Source organism: Crocodylus siamensis, chromosome 6 (assembly GCF_052110815.1).
Source record: "Crocodylus siamensis isolate JL-2025a chromosome 6, ASM5211081v1, whole genome shotgun sequence".
Lineage (NCBI taxonomy): Eukaryota > Metazoa > Chordata > Crocodylia > Crocodylidae > Crocodylus > Crocodylus siamensis.
Window position 1 is genome coordinate 5181448 of NC_143400.1, and position 17309 is coordinate 5198756.

The following is a 17309-nucleotide window of genomic DNA, read 5'->3' on the forward strand; positions in this document are numbered from 1 at the left end:
CTACAATATTTCAAACACAGACATTGAATATCTGGCCTTCCCCTAGAATCAGAGATTTTTAGGACCTTGAAGTTCTAATCTGCCTTCAGAACCAGACATCGCTGCATCTGTGAGAAATACTGTTTTCCTGAGGAAGTCATTTGCTATTCATTCAGTTTAAAAATTGAGCTATGGGAAATAAAGCTAAAAACCCAGATGGACTTTTTTTTTTTTTTAAAGTAAAAACAAGTAAACTATGGGTTTTTTAAGTTGTCAAGTATACCAAGGATCTTTGAAGCTGATATAGCAAACAAGCGGTAACAATTATTCAGGTTTCATTGAACAGCATTCAATAACTTAAAAGAGATTCCTGTACGTAAACAGCTAGAGGGTTTCAGATCCTTTGAGAAATCGCAGACTAGAAGCCCATTTTTGCGTTTTTCCAAGACGTTCGTGTTTTTATTGCAATTAGAGCAAAATCGAGCGTCAGACCTGGCAGAGAGCACGCTATTAGTTCTGTTTGGCAAGACAGCTTGCTTTCTCCACAAAGTTGCAAGGTAAAAGGGATCTGCTGCTTCAGTGATGAAAGTGGAGCTACATACCTATCTCTACTATCTGCATGTTAACCTGGAGGAAACATCCCTAATATGTTGTGTTATCTGTAGAGACATGTATCCCGGACAACAGCCTATTTGTTGAGACACTGTGTTAACTCGGGCCAAAGAGCACACTGGAACTGAAGGGGCAAATTACAAATCTCTTAACACAATTATAGGGGGATTACTGCGGTAGTATCAGTTCTGGCTTGATTTTGCACGATTGTTTTGGACCTTTAAAATTATTATACCATGTCAACTGAAATATTTTGCAAGATAAGGCAGGCACAGCGTTCAGGGTCCTGCTTCTCAAACCTTCATAAACAGAAGCAACATCGACTTTCTAGATTGGAAAGGAAGAATCCAGACCTCAGGATATCACACCGTTTAGTGGCTCGATTCCTCCAAGCTCCAAAGCATTTTGCACATCAACTGGCATTATCTATATAACTTAAATCTCTTATCCCCAAGGCCAGAGCCAGAGGCCAGATCGTGGGGGCGACTATCTCACCCAGGTCAAAAATTTCAGTTGCAGTCTACAAGAAAAGAAAGCAGATGGAAAGGATGGCCTGAAAGCTTTTGAAGTTGGAACAGGCAATGATGCATAGACCATAAAGTGAAGATAATGATAACAACAACAAAAGGTTAGCAAACATTACAAAAAAAAATAAAAAAAATAAAAAAAAAAAATCAAATAAATCTTCTGCAGTGAAGCGCAGGTTCAACTAGTAGTTACTGATATCTTGATACTGGAATTCTGCTGTACTTCAGAAAGGGTGGAGGTTAGAGAAAGCAAAAGTGGTTAAGCTCTAGGTTTGTTCCTCTGTATTAATAAGTCTCTATCTACATGTGGTGGTGTGCCTCCATTAAAGCCAATGCTCCCATAGACGCTTGTGTGTGAGCCATAGTGAAGGCAAAGCCACAATTTGCATACATGTAGTGGCTGCCGTGCAAAGATCTCTGAGCAAAGAAGCTCTCATGGTAGAAAACAGTCAAGCCTCTAGCCACTAACCACCAAGGGCACACCCGAAATTTTGGTGTATGCATAACAGTAACATAAATACACCCTCTCCTTAGCCACACAACTGCTAATTAAGACAGGATCAGGTTCCCCTACTCTTCCGTCTTGTCCCTCACTCTTTAGAGCGCACATGCACATTTAACGCTCCAAACCTGCGCGGAGCAGGATGAAGTCCCCAGTATGCCCTGCTTAAGATCAGACCATGTCGGCTGTCTTCAGCAAGACAGGTAAGAAGTAAAAACCCAACATGTCACTGTCAGCGACACCAGTTTACCGGCACATTTATGGCATGTAGCATGCTTAGGTTTCTAACATGCAAACATGCTGTTTTCTAACCTTTGATAGTTATTATTTTGAGGTGTGACAAATAAGAACACACCCACAATTCAGATGCCACTCCTTCACCTAAAGCCACATCTACATTAAATCAATTAGGACTAATTCCAGCAACAATTCCTGCTATAGCAGCTGTTGGTTTCCACTCCTCCTCCCCTAGACAGAAGCAATGAAACTTGCTTGAATCCCAGATTGCTGGAGTGAGCACATAGCAGTCTCATGCAGACGTTCACACAATCATACTGCCCACTTACTCCTCTTTTGCTTAAAGTTTCAACACATTTTTCAGGCATCTGTGAGCTTCCTTTGCCCCAATCTGGGTAATTCATGTTGTGACCCCGCCAGGAAGCAACTTCTTTTTCTACTGTGATATTAGTAGTTTGTGCGTTTAATACAAAGATACCCTAGAAAACACAAGAACGATTCATAGGCATCTCTGCTCTGAAGAGTTAGTTCATCATTACTAAAGGAGACAGAAGAGGAGCATGGGCAAGTCCAGAAAGAAGGATTTCGACAAGGCTACTTAAGAGTGAACTAGTGTTGCCCCCCATTATCACAAGGGTGAATGAGATTGAGTCCAGCAAATTATCATGACAATTTTGCAAATGGAGTAGAGCATGTGCATCAGCTACAACTAAGCTTCCTAATCTTATAGCAGTCATTCTTCTTTAAATCCCTACATTTCCATGCATGTATTGGAAGGTGTCTAGAGAAAAAGCTCTACAGATTACATTCCATTATTAGTCAGCTGCCTTCGTTACCTAGGCAGCTACAGAAAAGGAGCATCTGCTTTAACAACTCGGGTAACAGCAAAGGGGATATCAGATCTGAGAGCTACAAAATAAGAGCTATCAACACAGTAACTCACTATTCTGCCTACTCAGCACCCAAGATCTTCCCCCGCCCCAAAGGGCTAAAAAATATGTAGGCCTCTGAAGCATACAGCAAGGTTATTTATATGGCAAAGCCTTACAAAGTACGAGAGGATTGTGTGTGCTACATTTACGTATTATTCAATTACTGAATCTTTGCTTGTTCATGAAAGTTGTTATTGTCATCACTGAAAAATCAGGATTACTATTCATTAGGTCTTTCCGAATGAGCCCGCCTCCCCTTTCCAAAAATACCCCCGCACACACAAATGGGTATGGTACAAACAAGATATCCAAGATGGCAGTCTACTGATTTTTAAGCTGTGCCATCACAGGTAATGGAAATAAACAGCTGTACGCTGCTTCTCTGATCTACAGAGACACCAGAGCACTTTCCCCAGGTGTAACGGCTCCCAATTCGCAGGTATTTACAACTGGCAAGACAACTATGAAGTTTCTGTAAAACAACACCCACGCCGAGCAGGAAGCTTTCAAGAAGGATGCAAAAGCCTAGATTTATAAACTGAAAAGGTAATAAAACCATTTGCTGGTAGGACCAGAGAAGTGCGCTGATCAGACTGCGTTCAGTTCGGAGGTTGTTGAACATGCCAAATAATGCGCGTCTTGTTTCTGAAAGCAACTCTCTGCTACGAAGACATCTGTCTCAACACAATTACCTGCTTCTGCCTCGAGCTGGCAGACTCGGTGCCAGGGTACCGCAAGTACCAATACCTACTGGAGTGGCAGTCGCCTCCCCAGTCTCTTCACATTTGCTCGGTTTAAAGTTCTTTCGAAACAGGCAGGATGTTTACTTAAAAAGTTCACACATTGACAGTTAGCGAGATGCTGCCAACCCTTCAAAAATCGTCCTGACGCCCACTTTGCCAGGGTCAGATGACCCCAGCCGTCTTTCCTACCCAAGTGCAGGGGGTAGGAAAGACTTGCATGGTCCTGTCCAGCCCCTAACTACGATGATCTGGTAAGGACCCGTCCAGCCCCTAACAAGCACCAAGGCCAGTCCAACTATTAGGCAAACTAGGCAGTTGCCTAGGGCACCTAAATTCGAGGGGTGTCAAAATGATACGCAGAACAAACTAACAGGAACATCGTTCTTAATAACAGCCCTGGCCGGCATACCACTGGCGATGTCATCCTAAAAGCTGAACCCCTACTCCTGGATCAGCTTCCAGCTCCTGACACTGATTTCTTACACCTTCCTTCTCCTTTCCAGCCACCCTTCTGTAAACCTCAAGCACCCTGGATTTCATCAGATGCGCTGAAGCTTTCAGCGCAAGGAAGACGAACAAACTACGCTGACTCCAGGTACAGACGGGCATTGTGCCTGTAATTCAGGCGTCCCGGTAGGAATTTCTTGGTTCGATTTGGTAGATCTCATTTAATTTACATGATGCGAGGCCAACATACAAATGCAGTGATTATCATGGGTGCGCCCGAGTGGCCGTATTTCACATTCTCAGTTTTTATCGTGTCTCGAAGCAGTCGGGGTAGGATTGCCGAATCACTACGTTTCATTCTTGGAGGAACGCGCGCGGTTTTTGGCGAGTAAGCCGAGCTAGGGGCGAGCCACGCAATTAATAAAATCTTTTTTGTTGTTACTGTTCATTTGGAGTACCGAGTGGAAACGTCTCGCTCTCCTCTCTTCTGGAAGGGGCCGGCGCCGGGGCACGCGGCTCGCCCATCGCCGGGCCCCCCAACAACGCTGCAGCCACGAGCGCGCGCGGCGCCCTTCTGCGGGGGCACCCCTCGCTTGAAGCTCTCGCGGGGCGGCGCAGCCCGGCCCGGCCCCGCAAGACCACCCTCCAGGAAAGAATAACAATTAAAAGAAAAAAAAAAGACCGCTCCTCCGGATTGTGTCTTTCACCTCATTGCCTGGCAAAAGGGGAAGACTCCCTTGCTGATGCATCAACTTTTCTAGGGATCAAAGCAGAAGTGGCACCTGAACAAGCAACGTGGAAAAGGAGTCCGGATCCCCCCCAGCCCGGGCTTTGTCCACCGGGGCTCGCCCAGCGCTGCCCCCCCCGGACCCGCGGCTCCTTGCCCGGGCACCTGCTCCGGCTGGGCGGCCCAAGAGCGGAGCCCCCGCGCGGGCTCCCCGGCCCGGGCTCGAACCCGCCGCCCCCCGGGACTCACCTGCGGCCGCGAGCGCCTCCGCGCACCTGCCGCGCCTGGAACTCGCTGCTCAGCAGCGCTCGGCCCGCCCCGCCCCCTTAAGGCCCCGCCCCTCCGGCGGAACCGCCCCTGACGTCAGCGCGGGGCACCTACAGCCGTCGTGCGCATGCGCGTGGTGCTGTCCCCTTGCCCGAGGGGCAAGGCGGCAGGGGGAGCAGCCTGCGCGTTTGCTGCTGCTCCCCCCAGGGTCGTGCCATGCCTTCCCCAGCAGCACGGGAGCAAGTGACTGGCCTCGAGCCAGATCCTGCGGCCTCCCTGGGAAGGCAGGCCCATCACGGAGGGGCGGGGAGCTGGCGTGTCCCCCACCGTCTCTCAGAAGCGAGCGTCAGTTAATGTAGGGGGAACCGCGTGCGTCCGTGGACACTTTGGTAAACACGGTGTCTTTTATTAGACCGGCTGGAGAGTGGGACAAGTTGTTCTTTTGGGCCCGCCAGCTTGCGCCGAGCAAGTCGTTGGCTGGGTCTCATCCGTCGCACGTAGCCGAAGACCCTTTGCGTCAGCATCGGCAGCTTGAGCCAGTCACCGTGCAGGCAGTCCTCGGACTTACGGCGATTGGTTCCTGACAACCGCGTCTTAAGTCGACACATCGTAACTCGGAACCAGTTTTCCCATAGGAACAATGTTATAAACGGGGGATTGGTTCCTGAACCAAGGCCCGAAACCCTATTTTCTGGGTAAAATAACCCAAAATTTTGTACTGGGTCAATTACAGATGAGTAATATCGCTACATTCATGTATGTATATCGCAGATAGCAATCATTTTGGTGTGGAAGGACTTCTTTGAGGTGACTTTGCCAGGCTTTTTGAAGGGCTCTCAGTTGGCCTTTTTGAAGGGTTTTTGGCTGGAGTTTTCTCAGGCGTCTTGGCTGCAGGTTCTTCTGGAGTCTCGTCTGCTTTCTTCAAGAAAGCGTCCAAGGAAGCTTTGCACAGATGTTCTCCAGGGAGATGGGCGACACAGCTTTGTTCACCGGTGTGGCATGGCGTCAGATCAAGCGTCATGAAGTCGAAACAGGGTGTCAGTTTATAAATGTCGTAAGTGCCGTTTGTTGTCACTCAATGTCGTAAGTCGAGGACTGCCTGTACTGGTTGAACTTCAGTTCAGAGCAGAGTCAGTGGTTTCCTGGACTGGGCTGAATGGCTACGAGCGCTTCAGCAGAGGGGCTCAAGAAAGAGAGTCCTTTTCTTGTACAATATATTGCAAAAAAAACCAAAAAAAAGTCTCTGACTGGCACTAAAGCATGAACTGTGTCCCCAGAAGTCCTAGTGCCTCCCTGAAGGGACTGCAGTCCCGATGAAGCCGCTACTTCAGTCTGAGTTTGTAGTGTGACCTGTTATACCTTGGACAAAGCTGATCCTGGTACCCAGACCTGGATCCCCAGCTCTGGGGTTAGCTACAGTGCGACCACACTTGAAGAGGAAAATTCAAGGGCTGAATGGAGACCAGACAGGGAATTTCTTCCTTGGAGAAGTTCTCTTTGTGGCAGTATACAGGAATAAAGGCAACACTGAGGAAGCTTGCCTCATTCGGTGGACAAAGAGTGGTTTTTGTCCCGAGGGCTGGTGTTGTGAAACGAAACACTGAATTCTCATGTGTCTTCTCTAACTCACTTAGGTCTTGTCTACACAGAAATATTGCGTGGTTCAGGTGTTGCGAGCTGCCCTGAGCTTCGATTGGGAAGGGAGGCATATACATTTAATAAATAAATAGATGCAAACTCTGCATGGAGAGTCTGTTTTGTCCTCCGCTGTCTTTGATTTCAGCTCAAATCGGTTTTAAGCCAGGCTTATTCCAGTTTAGTTTCACCAAAATAAGAGCCTTCCATGCCAGATTTATTGCATTATTTTAAAGTAGCAGCTTTACTTAAATTGATGCAACTCTGAATGTTGAGAACCTAGTAGAGGCCTTTGAAAATCCCAGTCTAGATTTCGTAGATTTCTAGGGTCGGAAGGGACCTATTCGATCATCAAGTCTGACCCCCAATTTAGATTATTACACCCTAAAGTGATGACCCTAAAAATCTTTGAAATCTATGGTTGGATGCTTTACAAAATGGAAAGAAATAATCTAAACATCCAAGTAAAAGATGAGGACAGACAAAAGTGGGGGAAGGAAAGACAAAAGTAATACGATAGACCAATAGAAATGTCAGGTGTGCAGTACAAAAAAAGACCCAGACTTGCCCTGTTGAAATCAATGGAAGTTTTACCATTGTCATCAGTGTGAGCAGGACCTGGCAAAACTTTCCTGTGCCAACCTCGTTTAGGCTTTAAAGGAATCGTATCTTTCTTTTACAAGTACAAAGAAATTCTGGCGTGTAAATCCGTGCTAATTGGGGAGTTAAATTTTTGAAGAAATGGATGCATCTCAGATGAACAGAAACCATTAATATCCCCAATCATGTGGAAGGAGGAAGCGATTAACTAACTCGGGATACATGAACGCCATTACTGTTCCAGTAAGGGGGATATCGACATGTGCATCTTCTTTATTCCAGTCAGATCTCAAACTCTAACCTGCAGAATGCACACACATCACAAATTATGTTTTACAGCTTCAAACCCAGAGCTGAAGCTATGTTGAAAGGCTTTGTAAGTACATCTTGGAGCAGGGTGAAGGCTGCTCTCAGGCCATGCAAGGTAAACTTGCACATGTCCATCTTGTTAAATATGTGAACTGTAAGGGAAGTGCCATGTTTATCTATGTTACCTTAGAATGACAAACATTTCCTGTTTGCCTAATGGATAGGTTCATCGGTGGTAATACGGTAATTATGTGTTACGCCTAAGAATTAAGTTCATAATATTATTTGGTTCAACAAGATGATAAAGCTTTTTGCCTGAGGGAGTCTGGCTATGCATCTATCTATCTTCCCATAAATAGGTATGTTTAAAAAAAAAAACATCGTTTTTAAGCATTTCTCTGAAAAACAATTGTCTTTAATTTATGGATTCCACTGCAGTGCTACAAATCCCAGCACCACGGATTGTGATAAATTAAACTGGACGCTGACAAATGGGATTTGGCTGTCTGGGTAAGCAAAAGAAAAATGTGCTTTTATTTTATTACCCTGGATGGTTTTAAGAGCAGGCTACTAATGCAACTGCCTGGAGCCTCACTAGGCTAAATGAGCAGGTGCAATATATGGTGGGAGGCAGGACAGGCCTTTGCCTCTCTGGGGTCCCCACAAGACTCAGCCTGCTCCATTATAATCTATTGGCATTACAGTAGTGCTCAAAGCCAGAAACAGAATCAAAGGCCCAGATCAGTGGTATAACCGTATAGTGAAAATGCTTCAAAGAGTTTACAATCCACAGGCTCAGTCCTGATAATGGCATCACATGCCCAGACCCCATCACTGGTTGGCTCTAGCAGGGCTTCATCTGGGTGCAGGGATCTGCCCACTCAGACATCCCATGGAATGGTTCACATATTTGTGCATCCTCCTTGTGCAGGGGGCATGCGAATCTGCTCTGTATGATCTGGGTCGAAAGGAGGACAAGGTATGACAAGGGTGGGGGTGCACAAAGAATGGGGTGAAACGGAGAATGACAAGGTAGCAATACTAAGACAAGGTGTTGCTCAGGTTATTTGTGTATAAAATTGCCACGCTTTAGTGTGCATGTGATGTGCTGGGGACGTGTATTTGTTCCAGTAAATGGTGGGTAATGATTCTCTAACAGGCTTTCTGTTTATGACCATGTCATAAATGGTGGAAACTCTTTGAGAGTTTAAGAGTCTTTCCTTGGGAAATAATCTCCGAGTAAATAATTGACACGTGTGGGGCTTTATTTATTTTAAAGCACCAGCTTATCCATGACATTACTCTTAAGAGTATTGAAATTCATTTGGTCTCGGTGGAATTACTCCTGGTGACACCTGAAGGGAGGGCCAAAACTAGTATTTATACTTGATCTATACTCAATAATCCCTTTAATATTTAATTTAGGGCCAAATCTTTCAACATATTGACACCTTCTGAGAGATGCCTTGTCTTGTCATTGATTAAAACTTGTTTCTGAGGCTGCTGAGCTTTGTGTAAAAGGGACTTTGACACTGCTGAATCAGGCTGGTGTTGCAGAAGCATTTTAGTGATACAGCCAGTGATAACACACCCACATGGCATTTGCCTTTCTCAGATCCCCACCCAGCCAATGGAAATTCATACAAACCCCTCCCTACAACACTGATTTGTTTAATCAGCGATTAAACTGGAATTTTATTTTATTTCCAAGCTGGCTGTATCAGTACTTGCATTCCCCTTTTTACAGAGTCAAGGCAACAGAAAACAAACATAACCACAGAAATGGCAATCAAAGGTTTGTATATAAAGAAACAAAATCCCAGGAGATCTCTCACAGCAGATACATCAGTTAAGGCATAGCTGGGACTGAAGACTAGCACTTCTAGGCAGGATGGTGTGCCAGAAAATCATGACAACTGACTGGTCATAAGCACAGGTGAGACAGAAAGCCCAGGGTCGGGTTCTAGGGTTCATATAGCTCTCACTCTGGCAAGCAGGATTGGCTTTCCCGCAGTGGCGGGAATGTAATTTCAGCCAGTGAACCAAAACTTTCAGTTTTCCTCCTAAATTCAAATCAAAAACCCATGTAGTGACATCTTGTATGTAGGCAAATCAGTTCCTGGAGTGAAATACATTAAAAATAACAATTGCTTACAACACCAGCCAGGTTCTTGCCTTTAGCAGAACTGCCTGGTTGTAACAAAACATAATGAGACCCCCTCCCAGGTTGTTATTGATTTGCAGGCTTCAGTGGGATCCAAATCTGGTCCAGGGTCTGCTTAAGTACCCTCATGATCATTGTAGGTAGGGCCTACTTACCACTCTTAATCACTGTAGGTAGGGCCTACCTACCCTGTCATGATCGTTATAAGTAGGGCCTACCTACAATGATCATGAGGGTACTTAAGCAGACCCTGGACTAGATTTGGATCCCATTGAACCCTGCAAATCAATAAGAACATTGCAAGCACTGCAGATATAATATATGAGTGTAATTTAGAACAGATTTTGGCTTCTGGTTTTGAGAGCCAGCTTTGATCGAATAAAAATTAATTAGGTGTGGATTCTTATTCACACTAAGGCCCTTTTACATGAGTCTGGCAATGTAAGATGGCCTTATATCAGTGCAAGCTACAGTTACACTGCCAGAGCAGCATAAAGAGCCTTAATGCATGTGGGAATTTGGACCTTGTGGTTGAAGGATTTGATCCATTGCGTCCATTCATATCCAAGGTTTATGAAGGAATAGATATTATTACTTCATGATGAAAGAATCCTGATTTCCCTCCAAACAGCACGACATTTCAGAGCTTCGGAGCTCCAATTCCCCTGCCTGCCAGTAGCCTTAACTGTGCGCTTCCTTGATGTTTACCAGGGCGCCCATTGGGGTAACTAGAAACAATGGCTGCAAACTGAAGGAGAGCAAATTTAGATTGGACATTAGGAAAAAATTCTTTACGGTGAGAGTCGCCAAAATATGGAATACGCTTCCAAGGGAGGTGCTGTCCCCTTCCTTGGACGGATTTAAGAGGAGTTTGGACAAAATACCTGGCTGGGGTCATCTGACCCCAGCGCTCTTTCCTGCCCAGGGCTGGGGGTCGAACTCGATGATCTAATAGGTCCCTTCTGACCCTAAAATCTATGAAACCACGTTGGTGTGTAACATGACATGGATTTTAGTCCAGGTGTGGAAGCTTCATTGAGAGGTGACTTTAGTGTTTAATTTTAGATAGTTAAACACGGCAACTTCTGCACCTGAAGATGACCTGCATATTGGAGTGGGGGAGTACTTCAGTGAATGAGTCAAATTCAGCGGCTGATGAAAAGTCTGTCTTCAGTGCCTGCAAGTAGAAAGAATGAATACCTGTTTGACCTGGATACCGAGTGCTCTCTAGTGGATAAAATCAGCATTGCCGGATAGTGTGTGTTAGGCTCTGTTCCAGCTACAAAAGGTGATTCTTTGGTTGCTCAGGTGTTTGGAGCAGGGGAGTTTGTGTGTCAGTCCCATTGTCACCATGGAGTTCTGGGAGGTTATACTGGGCCAGGTGGAATAAGTGGTTTAGAGATAGCCGTGGATTTGTTACCGTTCTGCATTAGTGACTGGTCTGCACCTTCACCTGCTGATCTCAGACAACTGCATTAACAAACACGAAGTTAGACTCTCGCCAGAAAGGGTCAGATAAGCACCAGAGATATGTGCACATTACAAATAGGTGAGCTGAAGAACAGGGAAGTGAAGTGACTTGTTCAAAGCTATACAGAAAGTCAGTGTCAGAGAACAGGGAATAGGACCCAAGGGATCTGGGTCCCAGGGCTGTGATTAACTAGTAGATTCTCCCTTTGACTGTGACTATCAAGCGAAGAGATCATTGCTCTTGGGAAGAATTTGAGGTGGAGGAAAAGTGACAGAAAGGGAAGGAAGGAAAGCGTTGTCTGTTGGATTAAATGTTAATTCCACTCCACAAGTCTCCCTTCCAGCCGAGAACAAATTAACACTTCCCAATTACTCATCTGTAAATGTTCATCTCTGGACAAAGACATTGCCAGAGGCAGACATAGATGCTGCTCCATTGCCCATGACCCCTGGTTTTATTCTACTCTGAACACGTTCATAGCTAGCTTGAATTTCTGGCAGGTGATGAGCTGTTCTTTTTTTTATACTGCCTGCCTGTCCTCCTCCTGTTTTTGTGTGGAATTAAGAAAGTCTGTTGGTTCATACTGTTCGGTTTTGCTCCTTTCCTTCCTGGAACATATCCACTGCATTATGACCTTTGGATTTTATTGCATGCTGCACACAAATGCAACCTTACTTTTGAGGCACTGGCAAGAGAAGGGGTCCAGGAAGAAAAATGTGCTTTCGGCAAGAGGTCGCTTTGATTCACCTTCCCTTTTTCAAAATGGTATCTTTCATAGAGTTAAACATTAATGTCCCTCTCAGCCCTTGACTGTGCCGGGTCCAAGAGGGAAAACCTGCTGAGTAAGTGTCTGCTAACAGAGCCAGTGCCTGCCTCCAGTGATGGCTCTCTTTACACCAGTTGTTTTCAACCTGTGGCCGGCTGACTCCATGGGGGTCCATAGGTGGGGTCCGCAAAGGACGACTGTGATCAACTAAAAGCATGTGCTTGTGAATGCCCACATTTAAAATTCAAAAGGGTCTGCACCTCCATTCGAAAATGTTTAGAGGTCTGCAAATGAAAAAAAGTTTGAAAACCACTGCTCTACATAATTCACCCAGTCCAACCTTGCCTAAGCCAGTGTCTCAGACCTGTGTAAAACAGTAGGTAGAAGGTAGAGGGAATCTATGGCTGTCTGGACTCACTGGAGGTCAGCATCTGCTGCTTTTGGTACTAGGGAATGCTCACGGCTTGGTGAAGCAGCAGTTTATGAACCAGGGTGCTGGGGGAGAGGATTCACTGCTTGTAGATGCCTTGTTTTTATTGTCTTGATAAAAGGTGCTGGGTTACCAAAGCCCTTGAAACTGAAGTACCATAGGGACAGAACCAGTATGGCAGGCATGGTAGCACAGCCTTCTCACCCCCACTTTACAGCCAGCATTAGCATTCCTGCACGTGGAAATTATTTGCCATTTTCACGCCAAAGCAGCAGCTGTTTTGCTGCCTGGATGATTTTATAATTTTCCAGTAGGTATCAAATATGCCCAAGGAATAAGGTAGTGGGCTTTCAGGGCTGCACCACTGCCTGTTGCAACTGTAGCAGCAGCCAGAGGTGTAAACTCTGATCCTCCCACTCCTCCAGCTCAACCTCAGCTAAGGGGGACTCTCCATCAGCTGTTTGCAGTATAGGGCCTGGGTGAGAGCTGACAGGCTGGAAACACATGCCATGTAAGAACCTGGAAAAGGGGAATTCAGGAGAAGGACAAGCAACAGGCTGCCAGTTGTAAGCTGCCATCGCTTGAGGTATCTCTGCCTTGTTAGTGAGCACATTACCTTTTCCTCTGTGCAACACAGTGCAAGTCAACACTTCCCAATTATTGCTTTCCAGCTACTGCACCAAAAGGTTTGTGCACCAGGGGTGAAGGGAAATGAATGTCATGTTTTCAAGCAAATGTAAAGTCAGATGATTCCATTAGGCTCAGCCTTTTCTAGCAGTTGTACCAGTGAACAAAGGAGAGCCCCAGGGAGTACAATGCACTTCCCATTGCTTTATGTATTGTGTGCGTCTTCTGCAAAACCCCATGCTTTGGCCTTGTGATTGTGAAGGAAACCTTGGCTGTTCAGCGGGGCACAGTGCACACGCAGCTGAATGGGAGATACGGAGAGACAATATGATGGCCCACCTTTCTGCACAGTGTAAGCTGCCTAAGCTATCTTGTTGTGACTCAGGCCGCACAGTGGCTCCATGTATTTCAGGGATATTATGCGGGGACAGAACTTGGCCCCTTCTGCTCCAAAAGCAATATGGGCCCAATTTCTGTAGTTAAAGGGTTGCTTGACTCTGGTAACACAAGATCGCATCTTTCATGTTGTGGGCTTCTAGAAACAAAGCAGTATATTATACTGCGATGGTTGTTATTTGTATTGCAGTCGCGCTCACCAGTCCCAGTCCCACCATGTCAGACGTTGCCTGTACTCGTACTCTTGTTGCGAGGAGCTTAGTAACACGCATGCCGACTGACATTGCATCTACCAGGACTAGCTGCAGTGCTGTTGAAGGTAGTGGTATCTGGCACCTCTCCATTTCCTGCTCTGTTAGAGGGCGGCCAAAACCTCCCGGGCTGCTAGGCACATTTTCCCAGCTCACACCCAGCAGTAATTCATCTTTTTGCCAGTTCAGCTGCTCCAGGCCTCATGACTACAATAGGTATTATTCATTTACATGTGCCAGCCTGCCTGCTAGTAATTTAACTTTTGGCCTCTTTAGGAAACAAAATTCCTGATACGCTGCCTCCAGTGCCCCTTTGGGGTGGAGTTTCCTCTTGCAAAATGAGCATGAGCCATGCTGAAAGCTCAGTTGGTTCTGATTACTATGAACAATTTTACTTTCCTCCGCAGACACGTTGGCCACAACCCTCATCTCTTTACTCCCTCGTCCTGATGGCTGGGGCTCTTATTGATGTTGCAGGCAGGATGTTCCAAATCCGCATGAGGGAATAAAAACCAGAACCCCACGGGTGCATTTCTATGCAGACAACAGCAGCTGGGATGGAGTGGGCACGTGGAGTTAAGGGGCAGGGATGCATGGGTGGTTTCTCCACAGGCTCACATCCACTTATCAGCCACCCCAGTCTACCAAACTGGGAGTAAGTCCTACATAATCTAGCTTCACAAGATGGAGCAAATACTTGCCTTAACAGCAGACTTTTTTTTTTACCATACCTTGCTGTTCCGCCCGTGCAGCGTTTCAGGCATTAGTAAGAGAAGGGCCACAGCAACATAAAGACGCGTTCCTGAGCTAGAGAGACAATTCAGTGGAAGAACTGGGATGCAATGGAGGCTCATTTCAGCCTTGATGAAAATGCTAGCCTCAGCAAACTGGAAAATAAACTATAACCCTTCCTGGAAAGGCTCATGAAACGAACACACAAATACATTTTCTGTGCTTTGTACATATCTGGTTCCCATGTACGAGCCTGTATTTGGACTACAGAACTGTATATCGTTCATGTACCTTTACTTGCGTGCACATTTTTTTCTGTCTGGAAAGGTTCTGGACCCTAGACAGAAAGATATGTTCATTATTACAATGTACAAAATATTTAATACGATGGACTTAAGTCTGCAGACTTTTGCATCTGAAACCAGTGAGGTTATAAGTGTGGCTGTTTGATGTCCACAAAAGAGACTAGTCCTGCAAGGCACTGATATGGCAATCACTGTTTTCTGGGGGAGCCAACAGCATTGTAGGTCCTTACATAGTATGAGATTGTCTAATGCAAGACCAGCAGCCTGGAAATGATGAGCAGTACTGGGTCCTGCAGTTGCTGTAACCAATGGTGGGATGAAAGGCACTCTTTGAATGTGGATGAAGGTGAATCTCCTTCAGTATCTGATTACACGGGTCCTTTTAATTCCAGGCCCCTTGCATCCTTGAATCAGAGGCAGCAAATGGAATATGATTCAATATGTTTGTAGCAGTGAAACAAGATCACCGATTGGAGATACAAATTAAATGCAGGCAGCATGGTTTTGACCACGAGGAGGCTTTTTACCTTTACGTTACTCAGCAATGACACCTACAGGCCACTCAATGAGGAGACACAGGAAAGGAATTTAGATAACTTTTCAGGGCCAGAGGGAAGTACTAGCAACATGAGAGATAAGGGGACATTTTTACCCCAGTCCTACATGCCTGTGAGTGGGTCACAGGGATTTTAGAGGGGGTAAAACCAAGCTTTGTAAGTAATGAACAGGACCCAATTAGACTGTGTGCTGGCTATTCTAAATGCAAATAATGTTTAAATATTTTCCCTACAAAATACCAATATTTGTTACTCACCCAAAACAGTGTGCTGGACCAGAGAGGGGCCGTAATTATGGACTCTGTCCCTCAGCTCAGTGGAGGTGCCTTTGGGACAATGCTCAGTGCTGCTGTCAAAAAGAGTCCCTGGGGGGGTCTCGGTCCCGCCTGAGGGGGTCAAGATCCTCAGGGTGGAGTTTGACCCCAAGCTGAGGAGAAGGATGGCCTGGGAGAAGAAGGAGGCCAAAGTGAAGCAGAGATTGGGTCTGTGGCACGTGTGCTGCCTCTCCATGGGGGGGGCACATGGCACTCACGAAGGCGGTGTTGCTGCCAGTGCTTCTCTTCCCCCCACCCAAGTGTGTCACCTGCAGAATCCAGAGAGCCATGTGCGTTTTCTTTTGGGAACTTTGTAGAGGAGAAGTACCCTCCATTGCTCTCATCCCAGGTGCCAGAGAGGAAGAAGCGCTCTTCTGTCTCTGCATCCATCTTTTTATCCCCTTTAAAACAGTCATATGCTCAGTTCACGTTGCCCAGGATTGCAAAGAGGGGCTTAGAAAACACCCACAGAGACACGAGACAGTTTTAGGGGCTCTGTTTCTGTAACGCTGCCCGTGCAAGGAGCTGTAAGCAAGGGGTTTCAAAAATCCATGTTCATTTACCATGTGACCAACTCCTTTCACCCTGAACAAGTCACCTAATTCTCACTATTCCTTTCTCCCCCAGCTGCAGAAGTGAGATAAGGTAGTGTAAGCGTGATGTAGGTCGGATGGCCCAGAAAAGATGTGAGGGGCAAGGATTTCTTTGGGTGATATCTTTTACTTGACCAACTGTGCAGTGGAGATAAAGTTGGATGAGGTTTCAAATGCAAGACACTCTTCATGATGTGGCCAAATGCAAGACATTCTTCATCAGGTCATCGGGACCTTTTCAAGAGCAGTCCTAGCTCCAAATTTTGAATTGCTGCTTTCTCCATCACCTCACACAGTTCTTGTTGCATTAGCTCATTGGCTGTAAGTGTCTTGTATCTGCCTTCAGCACTTTGGATTTGGGCTTCTGGAGCTGCCTTTTTCTCAGTAAGTATTTGAACTACATTTTGAAAGGTTGCATAACGAATTTCATGCTTTTTGGACAGCTGAGAGAACAAAATGCCATAGGTGACCTGATGAAGAATGTCTTGCATTTGCAAGCCTGTCTAATTCTATCCCAGCTACACATGGTTTAATAAAAGATATCACCCTAAGAAATCCTTGTGTCTTGCAAAATGAGATAATATTTTCCTTATTTACTTTTGTCTGTTTTTGTAGTTAGATTTTAGGCCTTTTGAAGCCAGATCTGCCTCTGCCTGTGATGTTTATTGTGCCTAGACCAATGTGGCCCTGATTTCAGTGAGGAACTGTGAGTGCTAGAGCAACAGCAACATAGGATCAGTTAGGAGCAGAGCTAAGAGCACATCTCAAATGCTGCAAATGGGTTAGAATATTTGACAAGAAGCTGACTTTGAAAATATCTGATGCTCATTTTGGGTCAGATGAGTGGTTTTTGCACCTATGTTATAGACGCTTGACACCTCTCACAATTGTGACCCTATTTCTAAATGATAATTATTAGGAAGCAAATATTTAGCTCCTCAGCTTACTGACAAAACCAGCTGGTAGCGGACACAGGCAGTGCCCTGAGAGGGGAAAACAGTTCATCACCCCCCACCATTACTGGGAAAATTTAACATGGCATAATCATTCATCTATCTGTGACTCCCTTCTGCAAATGACCAGGCACCCTGCTCTTTTACTTACAGGAGACGTCCAGCAGCCCCCAACAACACACCCCTTCCTGGCTCTGTCCAGGTGAGCAGAATTAATCTTATCAGGACTTTCT

At 45.7% G+C, this 17309-nt stretch overlaps 1 protein-coding gene across 1 annotated transcript in view; it reads right to left on the reverse strand.

Moving 5' to 3' along the window:
* The window catches only part of LIMA1 (LIM domain and actin binding 1), a 39339-nt gene extending 34315 nt beyond the window's left edge, over nucleotides 1-5024 (reverse strand). Inside the window, exon 1 of the mRNA XM_090053498.1 lies at nucleotides 4956-5024. The gene's annotated coding sequence lies outside the window, so the exon portion shown is untranslated. The remainder of the gene's footprint in view (nucleotides 1-4955) is intronic.
* Nucleotides 5025-17309: the final 12285 nt, after the last annotated feature.